The sequence below is a fragment of the Mus caroli genome, unplaced genomic scaffold, assembly GCF_978045245.1.
Source record: "Mus caroli unplaced genomic scaffold, Mus_caroli_1 scaffold_9, whole genome shotgun sequence".
Lineage (NCBI taxonomy): Eukaryota > Metazoa > Chordata > Mammalia > Rodentia > Muridae > Mus > Mus caroli.
This window is the reverse complement of record NW_028227264.1, coordinates 34625271-34634030: the sequence shown is the minus strand read 5'-3', so window position 1 is coordinate 34634030 and position 8760 is coordinate 34625271.

Sequence of the window (8760 nt, the reverse complement as noted above, 5' to 3'; positions counted from 1 at the left end):
TTCTATGAAGCCACAATTACTCTGATACCTAAACCACATAAAACCCAACAAAGAAAGAGAATTTCAGATCAATTTCCCTTGTGAATATCGATGCAAAAATACTCAATAAAATCCTCGCAAACCAAATCCAAGAACACATCAAAACAATCATCCATCATGACCAAGTAGGTTTCATCCCAGGGATGCAGGGAGGGTTTAATATACAGAAATCCATCAACATAATCCAGTATATAAACAAACTCAAAGACAAAAACCACATGATCATCTCGTTAGATGCTGAGAAAGCATTTGACAAAATCCAACACCCCTTCATGATAAAAGTCTTGGAAAGGTCAGGAATTTAAGGCCCATACCTAGACATAATAAAAGCAATATACAGCAAACCAGTAGCCAACATCAAACTAAATGGAGAGAAACTTCAAGCATTCCCACTAAAATCAGGGACTAGACAAGGCTTCCCACTCTCTCCGTACCTATTTAATATAGTACTCAAAATCCTAGCCAGAGTAATTAGACAACAAAAGGAGGTCAAGGGGATACAAACTGGAAAGGAAGAAGTCATAATATCAGTATTTGCAGATGATATGATACTATATATGTGTCCCTAAAAATTCCACCAGAGAACTCCTAAACCTGATAAACAGCTTCAGTGCAGTAGTTGGATATAAAATTAACTCAACAAATCAGTGGCCTTTCTCTACACAAAAGATAAACCAGCTGAGAATAATTAGGGAAAGAACACCCTTCACAATAGTCACAAATAATATAAAATACCTTGGTGTGACTCTAACTAAGGAAGTGAAAGATCTGTATGGTAAGAACTTCAAGCCTCTGAAGAAAGAAATCAAAGATCTCCGAAGATGGAAAGATCACCCATGTTCATGGATTGGCAGTATCAATATAGTAAACAAGGTTATCATGCAGAAAAGAATCTACAGATTCAATGCAACCCCCAACAAAATTCCAACTCAATTCTTCACAGAGTGAATAACAAAAAAAATTAGGATTCAAAAACTATTCTCAACAATAAATGAAATTCCAGTGGAATCACTATGTCTGACCTCAAGCTGTACTACAGAGAAAGTGTGATAAAAACTGCATTGTACTGGTACAAGGACAGACAGGTTGACCAATGGAATAGAACTGAAGACCCAGAAATGAACCCACACACCTATGGTCACAAGATCTTTGACAATGGAGCTAAAACCATCCAGTTGAAAAAAGATAGCATTTTCAACAAATGGTGCTGGCATTACTGGTGGTTATCATGTAGAAGAATGCAAATTGATCCATTCTTTTCTCCTTGTACAAAGGTCAAGTATAAGTGGATCAAGGAACTCCATATATAACCAGAGACACTGAAACTTATAGAGAAGAGAGTGGAGAAAATCCTCGAAGATATGGGCACAGGGGGAAAATTCCTGAACAGAACAGCAATGGCTTCTGCCTTAAGCCTTAAGATAGAGAAACAACAAACTGGAACTCATAAAATTGCAAACCTTCTTTAAGGCAAAAGAGACTGTTAATAAGATAAAAAGACTACCAATAGATTGGGAAAGCATCTTTACCAATCCTAAATTAGATAGGGGATTAATATCATATATATATATATATATATATATATATATATATATCAAGAAGATATGGGACTAATATCATATATATATCAAGAAGATATGGGACTAATATCATATATATAAATATATATATATATATATATATATATATATATATATAAAGATCTCAAGAAGATAGACTCCAGAAAATCAAATAACTCTACTAAAAATGGGGTACAGAGCTAAACAAAGGATTCTCACCTGAAGAATACCGAATGGCTGAGAAGCACCTGAAAAAATGTTCAACATCAGGGAAATGCAAATCAAAACAATCCTGAGATTCCACCTCACACCAGCCAGAATGGCTAAGGTCAAAAATTCAGGTTATAGCAGATGCTGTTGAGAATGTAGAGAAAGGGGGACACTCCTCATAACTGGTGGGACTGCAAGCTGATACAAACACTCTAGAAATCAGTTTGGTGGTTCCTTAGAAAACTGGACATAGCACTACCGAAAGATCCAGCAATTCCTCTCTCTCCTTGGCATATTCCCAGAAGATGTTCCACCTTTAATAAGGATACATGCTCACTATGTTCATAGCAGCCTTATTTAAAATAACCAGAAGCTGGAAAGAACCCAGATATCCCTCAACAGAGGAATGGATACAGAAAATGTGGTACATTTACACAATGGAGTACTACTCAGCAATTAAAAACAACGAATTCAGGAAATTCTTAGGCAAATGGATGGATCTGGAGGACATCATCCCGAGTGAGGTAACCCAGTCACAAAGGAACACAGATGGTATGCACTCACTGATAAGTAGATATTAGCCCAGAAACTTGGAATATTTAAGAATATGATTTTCAAAACACATGAAATTCAAGAAGAAGGAAAACCAAAGTGTGGATACTTAGCTCCTTCTTAGAATGGAGTACAAAATACCCATGGAAGGAGTTACAGAAACAAAGTTCAGAGATGAGATGGGAGGAAGGACCATCCAGAGATGGCCCCATTCAGGGATCCATCCCATATACAACAACCAAACGTATCTGGCATACTGTATATGCCAGAAAGATTTTGCAGACAGGATCCTGATACAGCTCTCTTGTAAGGCTATGCCAGTGCCTGACAAATACAGAAGTGGATGCTCACAGTCATTTATTGGATGGAACAAAGGGTCCCTAATGAAGGAGTTTGAGAAATTACCCAAGGAGCTAAAGGAGTCTGCAACCCTATAAGAGGAGCAACGGTATGAACTATCCAGTATCCCCCATATGTAGCAGAGGATGGCCTATTTGGCCATTAATGGAAGGGGAGGCCCTTGGTCTTGGGAAGATCATATGCCCCAGTACAGGGGAATGCCATGGCCAGGAAGTGGGAGTGGGTGGGTTGGGGAGCAGGGCAGGGGAATGGTATAGGGGACTTTGGGGATAGCAATTGCAATGTGAATGAAGAAAATATCTAATAAAAAAAAAGAAAACACATATTAATCTCTAAGGTGTTCACAGTGAATTTTAGCACAAGCATAGGATATGGAGACTTTCTGTAGAAAATGATAGATCTTAGTCCTGGAGAAGGGTGGACTGTAGTCTAAATGGTACATCCTTCCATCACAGAGTGGTCAGCAGGTGCATATTATCCATGTTCACAATACTGAAAAATCCAATGGGCTCAAATATTTACTCTCCTGGTTCTTCCAGGTCTCTAGGAAATCTCAGTTTCATTCTCACTGCTTATTTCAGGCTATATTTGAGGTAAAAATATGAACTAGTTTTTGTTTTGGGGCTTTATAATTTTAAGATATTTTATTGACTTTTTGACAGGACACAGAGAAAAAGAAAATTTAATTCGAAGAAAGTATGAGTACCGATCCATGTCATCCATTAAATATTGATTACTTCTTATCACATATCTAAGGCTACAAGGTATTATTCCTGCTGGGTCAACCAGTCTGAAATGGAAACAAACTTGTTCTCATTCCCCGGTGGTCTGCAAGATGTGTCTGGACAAGCAGGCAAGTTACTTATTAAAGTGGGAAGTCAAGTGAGGGTGAGATAGGATGGAATTTTGTCTTCTTTTCCAATCTAAAGACATTTAGATTATAGGAGAAGCTTAGCTGGTTTGAACTCTTCTTGATAAATATGTCCATTAAACCGGACATTGAACAAAGCTTTTAGTAAGTTTAAAGAGAAAGAATGGATCCCTTAAAATAAAGAGTATCAAATATCAGTATTGATATGTTGGAAAGCAGAATTTTACTGTGAAGGTTATTTTCATTCTTTAGCTGTTAACATGACCTTCAGAACATCACTTTACTCAATTTATCTGACCTGCAACAACCTCTTCTCAAAATATGATTGATGGTAACATTGATCTATTCACCTGACATTTCTGTGAGGCACAAATGAAATTATGAATGGGTAAGAGTCTTAAAGTACCATGCAAAGCTTTTCTCCCCTTCAGTTTTGATTACTACTTTAAAACTAAATCTAGATAAATTTATATCATTGTGATATCTCTTTGCCTATCAATAAGCACAAATATTTTGAATGTGAAGTTATAAAAGAGTCACTCAGAGTATCATTAGACTCAGTTCATAAGAGGCAATGACCTACCTATTTTAAGTTATATGCACACTATGAAATAAAATACATGTAAGCATATATATTAAGCAATTTTATTTCATATGCATATGGTATATATTATGAAAATTAAAATTATTTCTTGAGGCTTTCCTTCAGGGGATAACTGCAATTGTATCCTGAAGCTCTCAAACCTTTCCCTGTGTTCTCTCTTAATACACTGGTTTTAATATCTAATGTTTTCTGTGTTTCACCTCTTAGTTTTATCTAATCTTTTATACATTGTTGTAATTAGTGTGGTTTCTACAATATAATTGATTAAGCAATTTTTACTCCTACACACATAAAAAACATAGTTTTTGAGTTTTGTTATTTTAATTCAAGGTATTTTTCTGTCAGACATAGAGCTGGCAAAGATTTTCTCCCATTCCATAGGTTATCTCCTCCTTAGCTAGACTAATGGTTTCCTTTGCTATATAGAAACTTTAAAGGTTTTGATGCCCCCATATGATGATTATTGGCCTTATTCTCTAACTGTCCTTACTTATGACAATTATGTCAAATGTTTCCTCCTGCCAGCAGTTTCAGTGTTTCAGGCCTTATGTTTAGACTTTTGATTCATTTAGATTTGACTCTTTTTGGCAGGATTAGAGATGACAAACTAGTTACGTTCTCTGGCTTGTGGATGTTCAGTTCTACCAACACAGTCTTAAAGAAAGTGTCTTTTATTCTAGTATCTGTCAAATATATGATTGGTATAGCTGTGTTGGTTTGTGTCTGGTTACTCTGTCCTATTTCATGGGCCTATGTGTCATAGGCTCTTAAGTCAGTGTCATACACTGTAAATTTTTTCTAATAGATTCCAGGAGGAGTGGGGAGGTGGGCTAGTAGACACAGGATGGACTTTGGCCAGGGAATTAATTGGGGAGATGAAGAAGACAGTGGAGTAAGGATCAGCCAAACTTAAGTATGAATGGAAATGTCACTAGGAAAGCAACTACTCTGAGACAAAATTAAAAATTAAAATCAAAATAGAAAAATATTTTTCCAATTTTATTAGTTTAGTAAATGTAACATAATGACATTTATAGAGGCTTTAAGAGACATATTTTAAGCAAGCTCCACATAACATGTTCCTGGAGAACAGTAAAAAGTACTGCAGATGGTTAATAAATTCTAAGTATGTGCCATCAAGGGCTTTCCAAGAAAGTAAGGGAATAAATTCTGTACCTCATTCATAAAAATAGTTCTGGTCAGAACAATTCTGATTACATTCTTTTAATTTCCTTCCTGCAATTTCTTCATTAAATTTGTCCATTTCTCCATACAGTTAACAAATTGGCTGCTATTTCTGCCTATCTTCATGGTCAATTACGCATTGATCAGCTGATTGAACGTGTAGCAATTTGATTTTGTTGTTAAGAATAACTGCGCATCAGATTTTGTCTGCTGCAACTGTGAACTCAGTGGTACAAAGACGTGAACAACTTAGACTGTGTATAAGGTACTTCACATTTGAATTTGAACATTAAATATAGTTTAATCTGGGTAACTCTTGTTATTACAGACCAGACATTAAAGGCAAAATTTGAGGTGAAACATAATCTAATGTTTTCAGCCATAAGAAGTAAGTGACTGCATAACATCTATATGAAACAAGTGGATGTGACTGCTGGATGCACAATGAGATGTGTTAGCACCTGTTATTATTCATCACCTGTGTGAACAGGAATGATGCATTTTACAATAGTGTTGTTCTTGTTATTTGGCCATTTGAGAAAAGTTTACTGATTCTTGCTAGAGTGAGTTCTGCTCTGTAATGAGAGTTCAGAGCTGTCCTCTACCTGTACCTCCAGTCCCTTCTCTATCTCACGTAAAAGCTTTCCTTTGCCTTAAATCAGAGCATCAGAGACCTTTTAACTGGAAACTTAATATCCATGATAATAATAGAATATCATATATATGGCTTTTCTTTTTTATCGGATTTTTTATTTACATTTCAAATGTTATCTCTTTTCCAGGTTATCCTCCATGGAACCCCTATCCCACCCCCTCCCTCTTTGAGGGTGCTCCCCTCCCCACCCACTCCTGCCTTCCCACCCTGGCATTCCCCTACACTGGAGCATAGAACTCCCTCAGGCTCAAGGGCCACTGCTCCCACTGATGTCCAACAAGGACATCCTCTGCCACATATGAAGCTGGAGCCGTGCATACTCTTGGGTTGGTGGTCTAGTCCCCGGGAGCTCAGGAGGGGGATCAGGCCAGTTGACATTGTTGCTACCCTCACAGGGTTGTAAACTCCCTCAGCTCCTTTAATCCCTTCTCCAACTGCTTCACTGGGGACCCCGTGCTCACTCCAATGGTTGGCTGTGAGCATACACCTCTATTTGTCAGGATCCGGCAGAGCCTCTCAGGAGACAGTCATATCAGGCTCCAGTCAGTAAGCACTTTCCATCATCCAGAATATCATCTGGGTTTGGCAACTGTATATGGAATGGATTCCCAGATGGGTCAGTCTCTGGATAGCCTACCTTCAGTCCCTGTTCCACTTTTTTTTCCATATTTTCTCCTGTGGGTATTTTGTTCCCCTTTCTAAAAAGGACTGAAGCATCCATACTTTGGTCTTCCTTCTTCCTGAGCTTTATGTGGTCTGTGAATTATATCTAGGGAATTCCAAGCACTTGGGCTAATATCTACTTATCAGTGAGTTCATACCATCTATGTTTCTTTGTGACTGGGTTACCTCACTTAAGATGATATTTTCAAGTTCCATCCATGTGCTTGCTAATTTCATGAAGTCATTGTTTTTAATGGCTTAGTAGTATCCCATTGTGTAAATGTACCACATCTTCTGTATCCATTCCTAGGTTGAGGGAAATCTGGGTTGTTTCCAGCTTCTAGGTATTAGAAATATGGCTGCTATGAACAGAGTGGAGCATGTGTCTTTACTATATGTTGAATCATCTTCTGGGTATATGCCAGGAGTGGTATAGCTGGGTCCTTAAGTAGTATTATGTCCAATTTTCTGAGGAACTGCCAGACAGATTTCCAGGGTGGTGGTACCAGCTTGCAATCCCACCAACAATGGAGGAGTGTTCCTCTTTCTACACATCCTAGCTAGCATCTGCTGTCACCTGAGTTTTTTTTATCTTATCCATCCTAACTGGTATGAGGTAAAATCTCACGGTTGTTTTTATTTGCATTTCCATGATGACTAAGGATGTTGAATATTTCTTTAGGTACTTTTTGGCCATTTGAGTTTCTTCATTTGGGAATTCTCTGTTTACTTCTGTTCCCCATTTTTTAAATAGTGTCATTTGGGTCTCTGGAGACTAACTCCTTGAGTTGTTTGTATATATTGGATGTAAGCCCTCTATCAGATGTAGGATTGGTCTTTTTCCAATCTGTGGGTTGCCACTTAGTCCTATTGACAGTGTCCTTTGCCTTACAGAAGCTTTGACTGTGGGTGCTCTTGCACTTGGAGCATAGATGTTCAGAATTGAGAGTTCTTTTTGGTAGGTTTTTACTTTGATGAATAAGAAGTGTCTTTCCATATCTTTTTTGATAACTTTTGGTAGAAACTCGACTTTATTTTATATTAGAATGGCTACTTCAGCTTGTTTCTTGGGAACATTTGCTTGGAAAAGTATTTTTTTAGACTTTTATTTTGAGGGAGTGTCTGTCTTTGTCACTGAAGTGCATTTCCTGTATGCAACAAAATGTTGGGCCTGTTTACCCATGCAGTCTGTTAGTCTATGTCTTTTTATGGGATAATTGAGTCCATTGATGGTAAGAGATATTAAGGAATAGTAATTGTTGCTGCCTGTTATTTTTGTTGTTAGAGATGGAATTATTCGTGTGAGGCTATCTTGTTTGTTGAAAGACGATGAGTTTCTTGCATTTTCTAGGGTGTAGTTTCCCTCTATGTGTTGGAGTTTTCCATCTATTATTCTTTATAGGACTGGATTTGTGGAAAGATATTGTGTAAATTTGGTTTTGTCATGGAATATCTTGGTTTCTCTATCTATGGTAATTGATAGTTTTTTCTGGGTATAATAGTCTAGACTGGCATTTGTCTGCTCCAGAAGCTGGCTGATCCAGCTTCTCTTAGGGTATGCATGACATCTGTCCAGGATCTTCTAGCTGTTATTGTCTCTGGTGAGAGTCTGATGTCATTCTGATAGGTCTGCTAGTTAGCCTTTTTCTCTTACTGCTTTTAATGTGGTTTTTGTTTGTTTGTTTGTTTGTTTGTTTTGTGCAATTGGTGTTTTGACTATTATGTCACAGGAGGAATTTCTTTTCTGGTTTAATCTATTTGGAGTTCTATAGACTTCTTGTATGTTTATGGGCATCTTTTTCTTTAGGGTATGGAAGTTTTCTTCTATAATTTTGTTGAAGATATTTACTGTCCCTTTATGTTGGGAATCTTAGTTCTCTTCTATTCCTATTATCCTTATGTTTTGCCTTCTCGTTTTGTCCTGTTTTTCCTGGATGTTTTGGCTTAGGAGCTTCTTGAATTTTGCATTTTCTTTGACTGATATGACATTATTTTCTATGGTATCTTCTTGTCCTGAGATTCTATCCTCTATCTTTTGCATTCTGTTGGTAATGCTTGTGTG